The sequence below is a fragment of the Capricornis sumatraensis genome, chromosome 7 (assembly GCF_032405125.1).
Source record: "Capricornis sumatraensis isolate serow.1 chromosome 7, serow.2, whole genome shotgun sequence".
Taxonomy (NCBI): Eukaryota; Metazoa; Chordata; class Mammalia; order Artiodactyla; family Bovidae; genus Capricornis; species Capricornis sumatraensis.
Window position 1 is genome coordinate 56,096,444 of NC_091075.1, and position 14,703 is coordinate 56,111,146.

Here is a 14,703-nt window from a genome sequence, read left to right on the forward strand (position 1 = left end):
GATAGTTCTTCTGGCAATCTTGATTCCAGCTTGTGCTTCATCCAGCCCAGCATTTCACACAATATACTCTTCATATAAGTTAAATAAGCAGGGTGGCAATATACAGCCTTGACGTACTCCTTCCCCAATTTGAAACCAGTCTATTATTCTATGTCCAGTTCTAAATGTTGCTTCTTGACCTGCATACAGATTTCTCAGGAGGCAGGTAAGGTGGTCTGGTATTCCCATCTCTTTAAAAGGTAATGCAAGTACTAACCAGGTTAAAAAAAGAAAAAAAATTAGACTAGTGTATAGCTGAAGATGATATGAACAGATTGAAAGACCCCACAAATAAATAACAATGATTGCTTCTAATTGGAGAGTGAAAAAAAGTGGAGATGAAATTTTGGCATCATTTGCTTTTGAATCATTAAAATATTTTACAGTAAATATTCATTGTTTTTTAACATTTAATAAGTGCAGAGGGAAATCAACAAATTAGCAAAGGAGTAGTATGTGGAATGATTGTATATTTGGGGAAGTAGCCAATATACTTTATCTTGGTTCATATAATAATAAATGAACAGCTCAGATTCTCAGCCATGTATGGGTGATGTAAAACGTGAAAATTGTATGACTATTGACTGAAAAAAGGTCAAGATGCCTTGAATTTTGAATATTTATCAATGATGTTATTTACTAAAAACTTTTTTGGACCTATTAAAAATTATTTCAGTCTCAATCTGTCCTCTGGCATTTTTGAGTTGGGAAAAAGAAGACAAAAGATGTAATAAGAGAGAAGAGCATGAAGTGTGACGATGAGGTGAGACTTCCAGAGAGCAAATGATTGATGGCAATAGAGAGGGCAGAGAAGATACTGCACCGTGGCCAGAGGGGACAGTCTAGATTAATGAAAGGCATCCATGCTTGAAGCTGCTATCTCTCACTGTCAACAGTTCTGCTGCTCTCCTAGGGAAATGCTGGTTGACAAACATAGTTAAAAGTGATAAATGACATCTGTGAGCATTTGAAAAAAAGATACTTAGATGCAGAGAAAATACTAAAGTAATTTATTACAATCTGTTATTATATTAAAAGACAGTCAAGTAGCATAATATTTACTTTAAAGAAAATAGTTAGCTGTGTACTTTAAATCCTTGAACTACATGTCAACATACCTTCCTCTATAAATAATAGCTATGTAACATAATTAAATTTGCATATATTTGACCATCTTTGTAAAAAATGGTGTATAAATACCCTATTCATTTCTTATATGGTAATGCGGCACAGTAAAAAAGATCATAGGACCTAAAATCAAGGAAGCTCTATCTTTGTTCCTGGATTTGTCCCATTTGGTATAACGGTGGATACTCAGGTTAGAATTGGGTTTTTCATTCTGCCTCCACCATCTACTACTTGATGTTTATTTCAGTCAGAAAGAAGCCATTCTATGTATTTCAAGCTAGAGATTAATTCCCAGAATAGGGTGTTTGTACAACCATTTGCAAAGCTGAAGTAATGTAAATTAGAGAAACTGATGATAGCTAATTTCAGTGTAGATTTAATCATTAGAGGACAATTAAATCACCAGAGGAAAATTAATAGTAAACACGAAAAGTCAAATGATAATTTAAGAACCCAGTTTACTGCTTTAAAATTCCTCATTTTTGAACATGTGAAATGCCACAAGTATCATAAAAGCCAGAGCTCCCACTCCTGAGGCACAGGATCTCTCTAGGCTTCTCTTTGTAACTGTCTTACTTCTTGATATTTATGAACATTAGTTACACAGTAACTTTCAGCTGCCTCTTACATGGATTAACTTTTGACTGAGGCAAATCCTTTCGACTGATTTTTGGTTTCACTCTCTCCCTGATGCCTTATCTCAGATCTAATATATGGTATATGCCCTAAAATACTACGATGTGAGTGTCCTTATCCCAACATCCCAGTATTCTGTTTTGCCAAGAGAGACAAGACTATAAAGTCATTTCAAGAACCATGCAATAGAACTCTCTTTTGTCTTGATAAAATTTATTAATTTTATTTAAAGTTATAAAAGAAATACTATACTACAAAAATTATTTTATATATTCTCTCATAATGCTGTGAGTGTAAATAATAAGAAATTTTCTTGGAATAGTAAATTTGTGACACTGGGTTATACATGAAAGTTATTAATTGAATTTAAATTATCATCTAAAAATGGACATTAATTTGTGCTAATGTCCTTCTAAATGTCTATGAGTTATACATAATACCTAGATTGACCTGATGATTTATCACACTGTAATGTTTCCTCAAAGTATAGAAAAGAAATTAATCATCATCAAATTAACATTTCATTAGACTAATTAATAGATCATTAGCACACAAACATGCATTAAGATCTATCTATCTATTGAAACTCAGAAAGTCTTTTAACAAACTAAAAGCATAGTTTGTCCTCAAAGAATTTCTTGAAAAATAACTTGCTACAGAACTGGTAGATTATAGACATACACAATGCTTGTAAAGTTGGAAGACATTAGGAATGTGTGAACCATTTCTCATTTTTACACGTGATATTCAGAGGAAACGGAATCACTGATCTAAAGTCATGAAGTTTCTTTACACGCAGGGAAAGACATCTCCTGAGACTGATTCATTGCCTTTTAACACCAAATTCTAGGAAAAGAAAATTTAATCTTACTTGTGAAATACAGCTAGACAAGAGAGCACCCTAATCATTACCTGTTTTTCCATGTCAACATATATGAAAAATCCTGTTTCTGTTAAGTAAGGTAGATACTAGGATCCTGGTACATGCAACCTGATAGAAATTTGAAAGAAAGAAAAATTGTATTAATTAATTGAATTATTATAAAATATTTAATATTTGATTTATAAAATAATTATGGCCACTGACATTCTACATGGACCAATTTTTTTATTTAGAAAAGCTTTGGCTATACCGTATGTTAAAACTATTGTGACTTTTTAGCCTAGTATTGGTGATTGTAATATTTGCTGCATGTAACATGTAGACAGATTCAGAAATATCAACAAAAAATGTTTATATCAATCCATTTACTATCAGGTATACTTATCAACAAAGAATGCCCACCTAATCCAAGTGTTGCTGCTGTTGCTGCTGCTAAGTCGCTTCAGTCGTGTCCAACTCTGTGCGACCCCATAGACGGCAGCCCAAGTGTTAGTAACGTTTTAATTACACAAGTGGGAATGAAAACTCTACCTTGTTCCAAGAATAAGAATGGACTGTATATTTTGAAGTCTAAGATATTTTTATTGTCTACTGGTGTGGAAAATTTCTCGATGGTGGTAGAAATCAGGATAGAGATTGCCACTGTAGGTGGAGGATCAGGAATTAATTGAGAGGGAGTCAACAAAAAAATAAATAGAAAGAGAAAAATAATAATAGAGTTGACCCCATTTCTGCAATACTAATAGAGATCATCCTGGAAAGATAAAACAAAGTTCTATCAGTGGTTTATCATGAAACTTAAGGTGATTAAAATGTGTATCAAGTTTTTCTTAATTATTCTTTAATGTTTCTATTATGATAGTACATTATTTGGCATTATCATACAGGGGGAAAGAAAGAACTAATTTGAAGACAGTCAAACTTTCTCTTCATTTCTTTTTGTGATACTGAGCAGTTACTTTAAAATATCCACAGACTTTGACAGAATATAAAACATGATTAGATTTCCACCAGCAGCTCATGTGGCTGAGAATAACACAAGAGGCATAATTGACCTTCAAACTAGAACTGAATGCCAGAAGAAATGTTCATCAAAGAAGAAATCCTATAAAGAGAAATTTCCTGGACCAGTAGCCAAAGAAAATTTTAATAATCGAAATATTCTAGTCTGTTCTTATTCATAGTGTAGAACTAAATCATATCTTGAAATAAAGCTATAGCCTTCATTTTCTCTTATGTAATTAACTCTTTGTTAATGTTGCCATGGCTTTTAAATTAAATATTAAATAGGTGTAAAACATTGTTTTTAGATTTTCAAACTATTCTCTCCTACCCTCATATATATATAAAGAAGAATATATACATTTGTCTCTCCTTTCCTTTTGAGAAGATTGGAGGATAGGTAAAGTAGATCAAGAAAGAGAGGGGTAGCTTATGGAAAACATAGGCTTTTATTATGCCTCCATATAGTGTCTATTACACATTACTTTTCGTATGTGGGTAATAGCAGTGGACAGGCTGCCCAGGTAGCACTAGAGGTAAAGAGCCAACCTGCAAATGCAGGAGACATGACACTCTGGTTCGATCCCTGGCTTGGGAAGATCCTCTGGAGGAGAGCACGCCAGTATTCTTGCCTGGAGAATCCCATGGACAGAGGAGCCTGGAGGGTTATTGCCCATATGGTCTCAAAGGGTCAGACATGACTGAAGGAACTCAGCAGGCAGGCACTCACGCACTGAGTAGTAGACAAGAGCTATTGGCAGCCAGAAGAGAAGTGGAAACACATGGTGCCTGAAGCTGATCTAAACAGTGAAGGAGGTTTACTGAGAATATACCAAGCAAGCTTATAGGTCCAGAGGAAGAAACTGGATAAAAAGTTTGTTGACTGAATTAGTTGTCAGTTCAGTTCAGTTCAGTCACTCAGTCAAGTCTGACTCTTTGTGACCCCATGGACTGCAACACTACAGGCTTCTTTGTCCAACACCATCTCCCAGAACCTATTCAAACTCATGTCCATTGTGTCAGTGATGCCATCCAACCATCTCATCCTCTGTCATCTCCTTCTCCTCCCACTTTCAATCTTTCCCAGGATCGGGGTCTTTTCAAATGAATTGGTTCTTTACAACAGGTGGCCAAAGCATTGAGTTTCAGCTTCAACATCAGTCATTGTAATGAATATTCAGGACTGATTTCCTTTAGGATGGACTGGTTGTATCTCCTTGCAGTCCAAGGGACTCTCAAGAGTCTTCTCCAACATCACAGCTCAAAAGCATCATTTCTTCAGTGCTCAGCTTTCTTTATAGTCCAACTCTCACATCCATACATGACTATTGGAAAAGCCATAGCTTTGACTAGGTGAACATTTGTGGGCAAAGTAATGTCTCTACTTTTTAATATGCTGTCTAGGTTGGCCATAGCTTTTCTTCCAAGGAGCAAGCATCTTTTCATTTTATGGCTGCAGTTACCATCTGCAGTGATTTGGGATCCCCCCGGAATAAAGTCTGTCACTGTTTACATTGTTTCCATATCTATTTGCCATGAAGTGATGGGATGAGATGCCAAGATCTTAGTTTTCTGAATGTTGAGTTTAGGTCAACTTTTTCACTCTCCTCTTTCACTTTCATCAAAGAAGCTCTTTAGTTCTTCTTTGCTTTCTGCCATAAGAATGGTGTCATCTGTATATCTGAGGTTATTGATATTTCTCCCAACAATCTTAATTCCAGCTTGTGTTTCATCCAGCCCAGGGTTTCTCATGATGTAGTCTGCATATAAGTTAAATAAGCAGGGTACCAATATACAGTCTTGACGTACTCCTTTCCCTATTTGGAACCAGTCAGTTGTTCCATGTCCAGTTCTAACTGTTGCTTCTTGAACTGCATACAGATTTCTCAAAAGGCAGGTCAGGTGGTCTGGTATTCCCATCTCTTTCAGAATTTTCCACAGTTGATTGTGATCCCCACAGTCGAAGGCTTTGGCATAGTCAATAAATTAGTTATGGTTATGGTTATAAGCTATGGTTGATTGCATTTGTCAAGTTACTATTGGAACTATCGCATATCAATGAGGAATGAAACAATAAAAACAGCACTGATACCTCTCTTGGAAAAAGTCCAGAAGTTTGGAGACTTACAAGTTTGGAAGAAGAACTGCTTCTCTTCTGCAGTCAGGAAAAAATTAATTGGAAAAACCTTTGAGCAATAAAGGCCAAACCCTCCTTCCCCCTCAAAGACTATCCAGTCCTTCACCTGCCAGTGGGGTGAGGTCAGCCCCCTGTATCCTTCCCGTTTTCTTTTCCCAGTTGTTCCCTGTTACCCCAGAAACACGTTGCCTTTCCCTCTCTCTTTTCTGTGACCTGGGGTGGGGATGGGGTGGAAATCTCTCTCTCTCACACACACACACACACACATTCTCTTCATGGTTGATAAGTATAAAAGCAGGTTAAGAAGATAACCTAAACATTTTGCTCTTAATGACATCATAACAGACAAGTGGCATTAAGACCCTGAAACCTGTAACTTCTTCAGAATTTTCAACAAAATTAACCTTGTTTCCCATCACTTTCGGTAAAGCGTCTGTCTACAATGCAGGAGACCTGGGTTTGATCCTTGGGTCAGGAAGATCCCTTGGAAAATGAAATGGCAATCCACTCCAGTACTATTGCCTGGAAAATCCCATGGACAGAGGAGCCTGGTAGGCTACAGTCCATGGGGTCGACTAGAGTCGGACACGACTGACTGACTTCACTTTTACTTTCACTTTCAGACTTGCTTTGCAGCAAGAATCAAGTCAGGGCACACCTGTCACATTCATTCTTAAAGACTTTAACTAGAACTAAGTGACTTAAAGAGTCAGTTCATGTTCGACTCCCAATAAAGTTTCTCTATAGGACATAACGACTCAAAAAATGTAGAATAAAAATGCGTTTCTTCAAGAAATCTGATATATTTAACATATGCCCTATTAAAAAGGAGAGCAGAGTCAGAAAAAAAAAATCTGTCACAAATATAAGAAGTGCATGTTAAAAGTCAACATGAGTGAAGTTCTTGGCATGTGTTGCCAACTCTATTGAATGGATGAGAAGCCTACAATTTGTTGAAGAAACTTGTACTGTTAAATGCATCATGGTTTAGACAAAAAAGGTATTTATGGCTGATCATTACCAGAATATACCACAAATACCAGAAATTTGACTTTTCAAGATCCCCATCTTCTAAGAGTGCAAATGGGAAGAAAAAAGCTGCTAGGTTTCATTGCTCTTGTTCCCTCCACCCCCCACCAAAACTTAGTTAAAAAAAAAAAAAAAAAGGAGAAATAACCAAGAAAATGGATCCAAGAAGCACAGAGAACAATGGAGTGAAGATCCCTAGCCATAACCTTCCATGTAGATTTCAAAACTGACACAGAAACATATATTTTTTCCTCCTTCTGAAAGAGGGCATTTTTTAAAATCATCCAGTTCCCTGGATACACTGTATAATTTGTCTATTTAGTTCATAAACATCTGGATCAAAAAATATAGGGCTTTTTGATAAAAGCTTTTTGATACCAAAAAACATCCTAACAAACATATCAACAAATAATACAATTAATCTTGAACATTAAGCTTGATGCCAGGAACAGATGGCAATTCATTGATAGCTGTCTTGAAAAACAGAGAGCACCTTTTGTGTGTAGAATGAAAGAAGCACCAGATAGTTTATGACCAGAAGGTCAAGTATCTAAATAATTATTCTGCTCATGTAGTAGTCCCAAATCTGGGACTAGGTGGTATTATACTTCCAGGTCAATTTGTAGTTAAATGAAACCATTTGACCAGTGAGTTGTGAGCAGAAAAGTGTCAGATATCAGCTCCAGATAACATTATTTAATTACTAGATCAAGATTTTTCAGATCTCTCTTTCCTCTGGCATGGGGACCAACATTTGACATTGTTCTTACCTATACATAACTAAATTAAGCAGAGCACACTTCATAAAAATTTCTTGTTGCCCTATAACACTCTAGAAGTAAGCTTTGTAGGCCTGAATCATTGTTTTATTGTACCTTCACTACTTCTACTGATAGGTTTATAATGGCATTATTCCCCTTCTTTACAAAGAACCAAAGTTTAGAGAAGATGTATGATTTGCCTAAGATAATTCAGTCATTTAGCTACTACACACAGAATAGCTATTTGAACTGTAGTCTTCTAAAATGCACATTTTTTTTTTGCTTTTAACTTATTGGACTTTGATACATACCTAATCATCTTAAGTACCTTAAGTGCAACAATCTTATTACCTTACATCTGTTATTCAACCTGAAGTCCTTTCTCCTGATCTAGTTATATTATGAAAACTGCTATCATCCACAATTCTTTCTTCAGTGGGTTGACCCTTAATGCAAGCAAGAAAAATCTTACTTTCTTAACCTTCTGCTGTTAAGAAAGGAGAATGTCCAGAGGTACATTTTGGGGACAATAAGTGTCTTCCCCATAATTTTGTAAAAAGTTGGAATGATTAAGAAGTAATTTTGCAGAAACAAAAGCAATACAAAACTCTTTGCAGCCAAACTGTTCTTGTTGAGAAAATATTACTTCCATGAGATAGGTCATAATACCCACAAGGGAGGGCATTGTGAAGAGAATTCCTGATGTGAGAAATAAAGAAAAAACTCTGGTGTTCCTCAAGTACTTATTCCAGTTCTTTTTGAGACCTAGTTACAGTTTGCCATACCTGCAATTTAAAATCATCTTTATGTTTTTATAAATTATTGAGTTTCCATTTCTCTAAGGTTGTTCCAGGTTGATTATGTCACTGAAATCAAAGAATTATAAGGTTGTATGCACAAAAACCCATGGATTACATGTTCAATCACTTCAATGCTTTCTATATTTTATTTAACTACTAAGTGTTAATAATTACCTAATCAGTGATATTTCATGTATTTTTCATTCTCTGTTGAATTTAAAATAGAACACCGTATAGCCATTCAGAGAGTCTGATAAAATGTTTCAAGTTTTTATTGACCTTTACCTACTTATATGACAGAGAAAAAAGATTGGACAAATTGATAAAATCATGAGTCCGTTCCTATAATGATCAGATCCAAAGATAAAATACATAAAATTATTTTATTAAAATATGTTATTAAAGTGTACCATCAAATAGGGCTCAAAAATTTACTTTTAGAAATGTTTTTATTGAAACATAAATCACTGAATTTTCCATTTAGAGGATTGTCATTGCCAACAGGGTGGAACAGATTAAATGAGAGAAAGAGACTAACTATATTTATGATTGCATTACTACTTGAGGACATGGCTTTTTTTTCTTTTCAAGAGAGTAAAGCAAATTCAGTGTAGATTTCAGGTAAGATTGTTTGAATAAAAGGATAACTTGTTTCCAACTGACTAGAACTTTATAGCTTAAAAATAGAAATATTTATTAATTTCAACATGATAAATTTAAATTCAATTGATTTAATTCCTCCCTCACTCTCCTGTTTGGTGAAATGAAACAATCCAAGAGACAGTTTAAACCAAATAGAGAACCTTTATTTAACTTTCTAGAAAGAATGATGGTATTATGCCTCAGACGTTTTACCTGAGCTTCTCTCCAACTACAGTTCAGTTATTTTTGATTTTGAAAAGGATAATTGCAAATTTGGAGTGTGTGTGTGTATGTGTGTGTGTGTATGTAATGAGAGAATAAGTCTGTGCTATGAAATAAATAGTAATAGTAAAACATTTCCTGCATTTAAATGTGAAACTTTAAAGAGATGTTACTTTAGTCAAGCCTAAATGTATCTTGCATTTGACTAGTAGCATTTCTGTGGAGATGTATTTATTTATTAATTATTTTTGCCTTTGGTTTTATTAGTATGTTTCACTATCCTTTAATTGGGCTTCCCTGGTGGCTCAGAGGTTAAAGTGTCTGTCTGCAGTATGGGAGACCCGGGTTCATCCCTGGGTCGGGAAGATACCCTGGAGAAGGAAATGGCAACCCACTCCAGGATTCTTGCCTGGAGAATCCCATGAACAGAGAAGCCTGGTGGGCTACAGTCCATGACATATATATATGGATGAATTTACACAATTATATATATATTATATATATATATATAATATATATACAATTGCCCTTTGATTAATTATACCATACATTATAATAGCAAAAACATCAAATGAAATACATACTGTAGAGTGTATATTCTAAAAACATAAAGAATATATTTTAAGAATATGCGTTGAAATTGTCAAGTGATAACATACACACTGCTACTGCTACTGCTAAGTCACTTCAGTCGTGTCTGACTCTGTATGACCCCTAGACGGCAGCCCACCAGGCTCCCCCGTCCCTGGGATTCTCCAAGCAAGAACACTGGAGTGGGTTGCCATTTCCTTCTCCAATGCATGAAACTGAAGAGTGAAGAGTAAAAAGTGAAAGGGAAGTTGCTCAGTCGTTTCTGACTCTTCGCAACTCCATGGACTGCAGCCTACCAGGCTCCTCTGTCCATGGGATTTTCCAGGCAAGAGTACTGGAGTGGGGTGCCATCGCCTTCTCCGGATAACATACACAAACAGTGGTTAAAGCAAACTAGGAAAAAGTGTTCATAAATCCCGGCTTTGCATATCCAAGAAAAGTTCACTAGATATTCTTTGATGTCTGGAGGATGGAGAAATTATATAAAGACAGTCAAATGCATGCCAGGTTTAGATGTAAATTACATAAAGAATTTAAAGACAGTACAGTTGCACTTTTCTCCCAGATAATCACTGACTGGAGGATTGTGTTCACACTGCTCTTAAAGGGACATGTTATTAACTATAATGGACACAGTGTGAACTTCAACAAATCATTAACTACTTGGGGAACACTTTCGTTTTTTTTCCATTTATATATCCCTTTATTAAACCATGCCTGTAACGAATCAAGGAGGTAATTATTAGCAGCTGTGTTGCAGCTATGATAACACTGGTGTTAGGGAAACAAAGAAAGCAAGGACTTCTCAAGGATTCAGAAATATAACTTTTATCAGTTCTTGCACTAAAGAAGAAAGGGACAGTCAGCTTGGGATTGCTTCTTGGAATATTCACCTTGCTGCTTACAGTGGATGAATTTATACAATTCTTAAGTCACTTATCTACTACTGTGGGCAGGAATCCCTTAGAAGAAATGGAGTAGCCATTATGGTCAACAAAAGAGTCCGAAATGCAGTACTTGGGTGCAATCTCAAAAATGACTGAATGATCTCTGTTCATTTCCAAGGTGAACCATTCAATATCACAGTAATCAAAGTCTATGCTCCAACCAGTAACGCCGAAGAAGCTGAAGTTGAACAGTTCTATGAAGACCTACAAGACCTTTAAGAACTAAGACACCCAAAGGATGTCCTTTTCATTATAGGGGACTGGAATGCAAAAGTAGGAAGTCAAGAAACACCTGAAGTAACAGGAAAATTTGGCCTTGGAATACAGACTGAAGCAGGGCAAAGACTAATAGAGTTTTGCCAAGAAAAACCACTGGTCATAGCAAACACCCTCTTCCAACAACACAAGAGAAGACTCTATACATGGAAATCACCAGATGGCCAACACCAAAATGAGATTGATTATATTCTTTGCAGCCAAAGATGGAGAAGCTCTATACAGTCAACAAAAACAAGACCAGGAGCTGACTGTGACTCAGATCATGAACTCCTTATGGCCAAATTCAGACTCAAATTGAAGAAAGTAGGGAAAACCACTAGACCATTCAGGTGTGACCTAAATCAAATCCCTTATGATTATACAGTGGAAGTGAGAAATAGATTTAAGGGACTCGATCTGATAGATAGAGTGCCTGATGAACTATGGACCGAGGTTCGTGACATTGTACAGGAAACAGGGATCAAGACCAATGCCATGGAAAAGAAATGCATAAAAGCAAAATGACTGTCTGAGGAGGTCTTATAAATAGCTGTGAAAAGAAGAGAAGTGAAAAGCAAAGGAGAAAAGGAAAGATTTAAGCACCTGAATGCAGAGTTCCAAAGAATAGCAAAAAGAGATAAGAAAGCCTTCCTCAGCGATCAATGCAAAGAAATAGAGAAAAACAACAGAATGGAAAAGACTATAGATCTCTTCAAGAAAATTAGAGATACCAAGGGAAAATGTCACTCAAAGATGGGCTCGATAAAGGACAAAAATGATATGGACCTAACAGAGGCAGAAGATATTAAGAAGATGTGGCAAGAATACACAGAAGAACTGTACAAAAAAGATCTTATGACCAAGATAATAATGATGGTGTGATTACTCACCTAGAGCCAGACATCCTGGAATGTGAAGTCAAGTGGGACTAAGAAAGCATCCCTATGAACAAAAATAATGGAGGTGATGGAATTCCAGTTGAGCTATTTCAAATCCTGAAAGATGATGCTGTGAAAGTGCCAATAGGCCAGAAGATTTGGAAAACTCAACAGTGGCCACAGGACTGGAAAAGGTCAGTTTTCATTCCAATCCCAAAGAAAGGCAATGCCAAAGAATGCTCAAACTATGGCACAATTGCACTCATCTCACATGCTAGTAAAGTAATGCTCAAAATTCTCCAAGCCAGGATTCAGCAATTCGTGAACTGTGAAATTCCAAATGTTCAAGCTGGTTTTAGAAAAGGCAGAGGAACCAGAGATCAAATTGCCAACATCCGCTGGATCATGGAAAAAGCAAGAGAGTTCCAGAAAAACACCTATTTCTGCTTTATTGACTATGTCAAAACCTTTGACTATGTGGATCACAATTAACTGTTTAAAATTCTGAAAGAGATGGGAATACCAGACCACCTAACCTGCCTCTTGAGAAACCTATATGCAGGTCAGGAAGCAAGAGTTAGAACTGGACATGGAACAACAGACTGGTTCCAAATAGGAAAAGGAGTATGTCAGGCTGCATATTGTCACCCTGCTTGTTTAACTTATATGCAGAGTACATCATGAGAAATGCTGGGCTAGAAGAAGCACAAGATGGAATCAAGGTTGCTGGGAGAAATATCAATAACCTCAGATATGCAGATGACACCACCTTTATGGCAGAAAGTGAAGAGGAACTAAAAAGCCTCTTGATGAAAGTGAAAGAGGAGAGTGAAAAATTTGGGTTAAAGCTCAACATTCACAAAACGAAGATCATGGCATCTGGTCTCATCACTTCATGGGAAATAGATGGGGAGCAGTGGAAACAGTATCAGACTTCATTTTTCTGGGCTCCAAAATCACTGCAGATGTTGATTGCAGCCATGAAATTAAAAGACACTTACTCCTTGGAAGAAAAGTTATGACCAACCTAGATAGCATATTCAAAAGCAGAGACATTATTTTGCCAACAAAGGTCCATCTAGTCAAGACTATGGTTTTTCCAGTGGTCATGTATGGATGTGAGAGTTGGACTGTGAAGAAAGCTGAGCACCAAAGAATTGATGCTTTTGAACTGTGGTGTTGGAGAAGACTCTTGAGAGTCCCTTGGACTGCAAGGAGATCCAACCAGTCCGTTCTGAAGGAGATCAGCCCTGGGATTTCTTTTGAAGGAATGATGCTAAAGCTGAAACTCCAATACTTTGGCCACCTCAAGCACAGGGTTGACTCATTGGAAAAATCTCTGATGCTGAGAGGGATTGGGGTCAGAAAGAGTAGGGGACGATAAAGGATGAGATGGCTGGATGTCATCACTGACTCGATGGATGTGAGTCTGAGTGAACTCTGGGAGTTGGTGATGGGTAGGGAGGCCTGGTGTGCTGCAATTGATGGGGTCGCAAAGAGTCATATACAACTGAGTGACTGAAATGAACTGAACTGAACTAAATCACTCAGACCATGGTTAGTAGTTTTAGAACATTTCATTCACTGTCAAATAGGGAAAATAAAGACAGAATCTCCCTTTGAGACTCCAAAACAGCAAGAGCACTTTCTGAATCTGAGATCAGGGGTCTTATTTCCATATACTGTTATCTTTGATAGCCCTTCATATCTTCCAATCCAATATCAATTCTTTCACTATTTACTTAGTATATAACACTTGTATATCAATGTGAGCTCTCAGTTCTTTATCTTTTGAATTTGCTTCAGAAAATGTAGTAAATATATGATCAGAGAAATACATAGCTTGTTACATTTTTCTAGTTTATCAAAATCTCTAAATGTAGGCAAATGTTTATATATTATATAAGCATATATGTGTATATGTACCCCCCACATACATATATAAATATATATATACATATATACATATATATATATATATATATAACTTTTAGCAATGAATAGATACATGACAGATATATTGATTGACAGTATCAGCATCCCCTTCGTTGGTAATATTGCATGTATTATTATGTTTAATTTATTCATCAATAAATATCTAGTATGTTTCTACATTCTGATAGGGTAAGATCTACTTATAATTCTACAATTTTTGCCATTACTGATACCACCTATGGTGGCTCAGATGGTAAAGAATCTGCCTGCAATGCCGGAAACCCAGGTTCAATAACTGGGTCAGGAAGATCCCCTGGAGAAGGGAATGTCTACCTACTCCTGTATTCTTCCCTGAAGAATTCCATGGACAGAGCAGCCTGGGAGTCTACAGTTTATGGGGTCATGAAGATGTTGGACAAGACTTATGGTCTAAACAACAACAACAACATACCAGCTACAATTTATTTTTAAAAGTGGCTTTTCCTTTAAAACCCTCCCAATTTATTGATGTAATTTACCAGACACACACATACACCTACAGAGATACAGTAGAATAAATGCTAAATAAACATATATACCAAGTACTAGAACATTAAACTGTTTGAAGTGATATGCTTACAGAAAAAAATATATAAATGCTAGTGAATATCATATTTTAATAGTATATTTTTCCCTGTTTACAGACTTTTTAGAACTCATGGAAAACATGACCATTTGAAAAACTAGATTAAATAGGATTATTTCTATTTCAGAACTACAGTTGCTAAGGGAGAATGAAAGTGCATGAACCAGTGGGATATTTCCATTGAAAACAG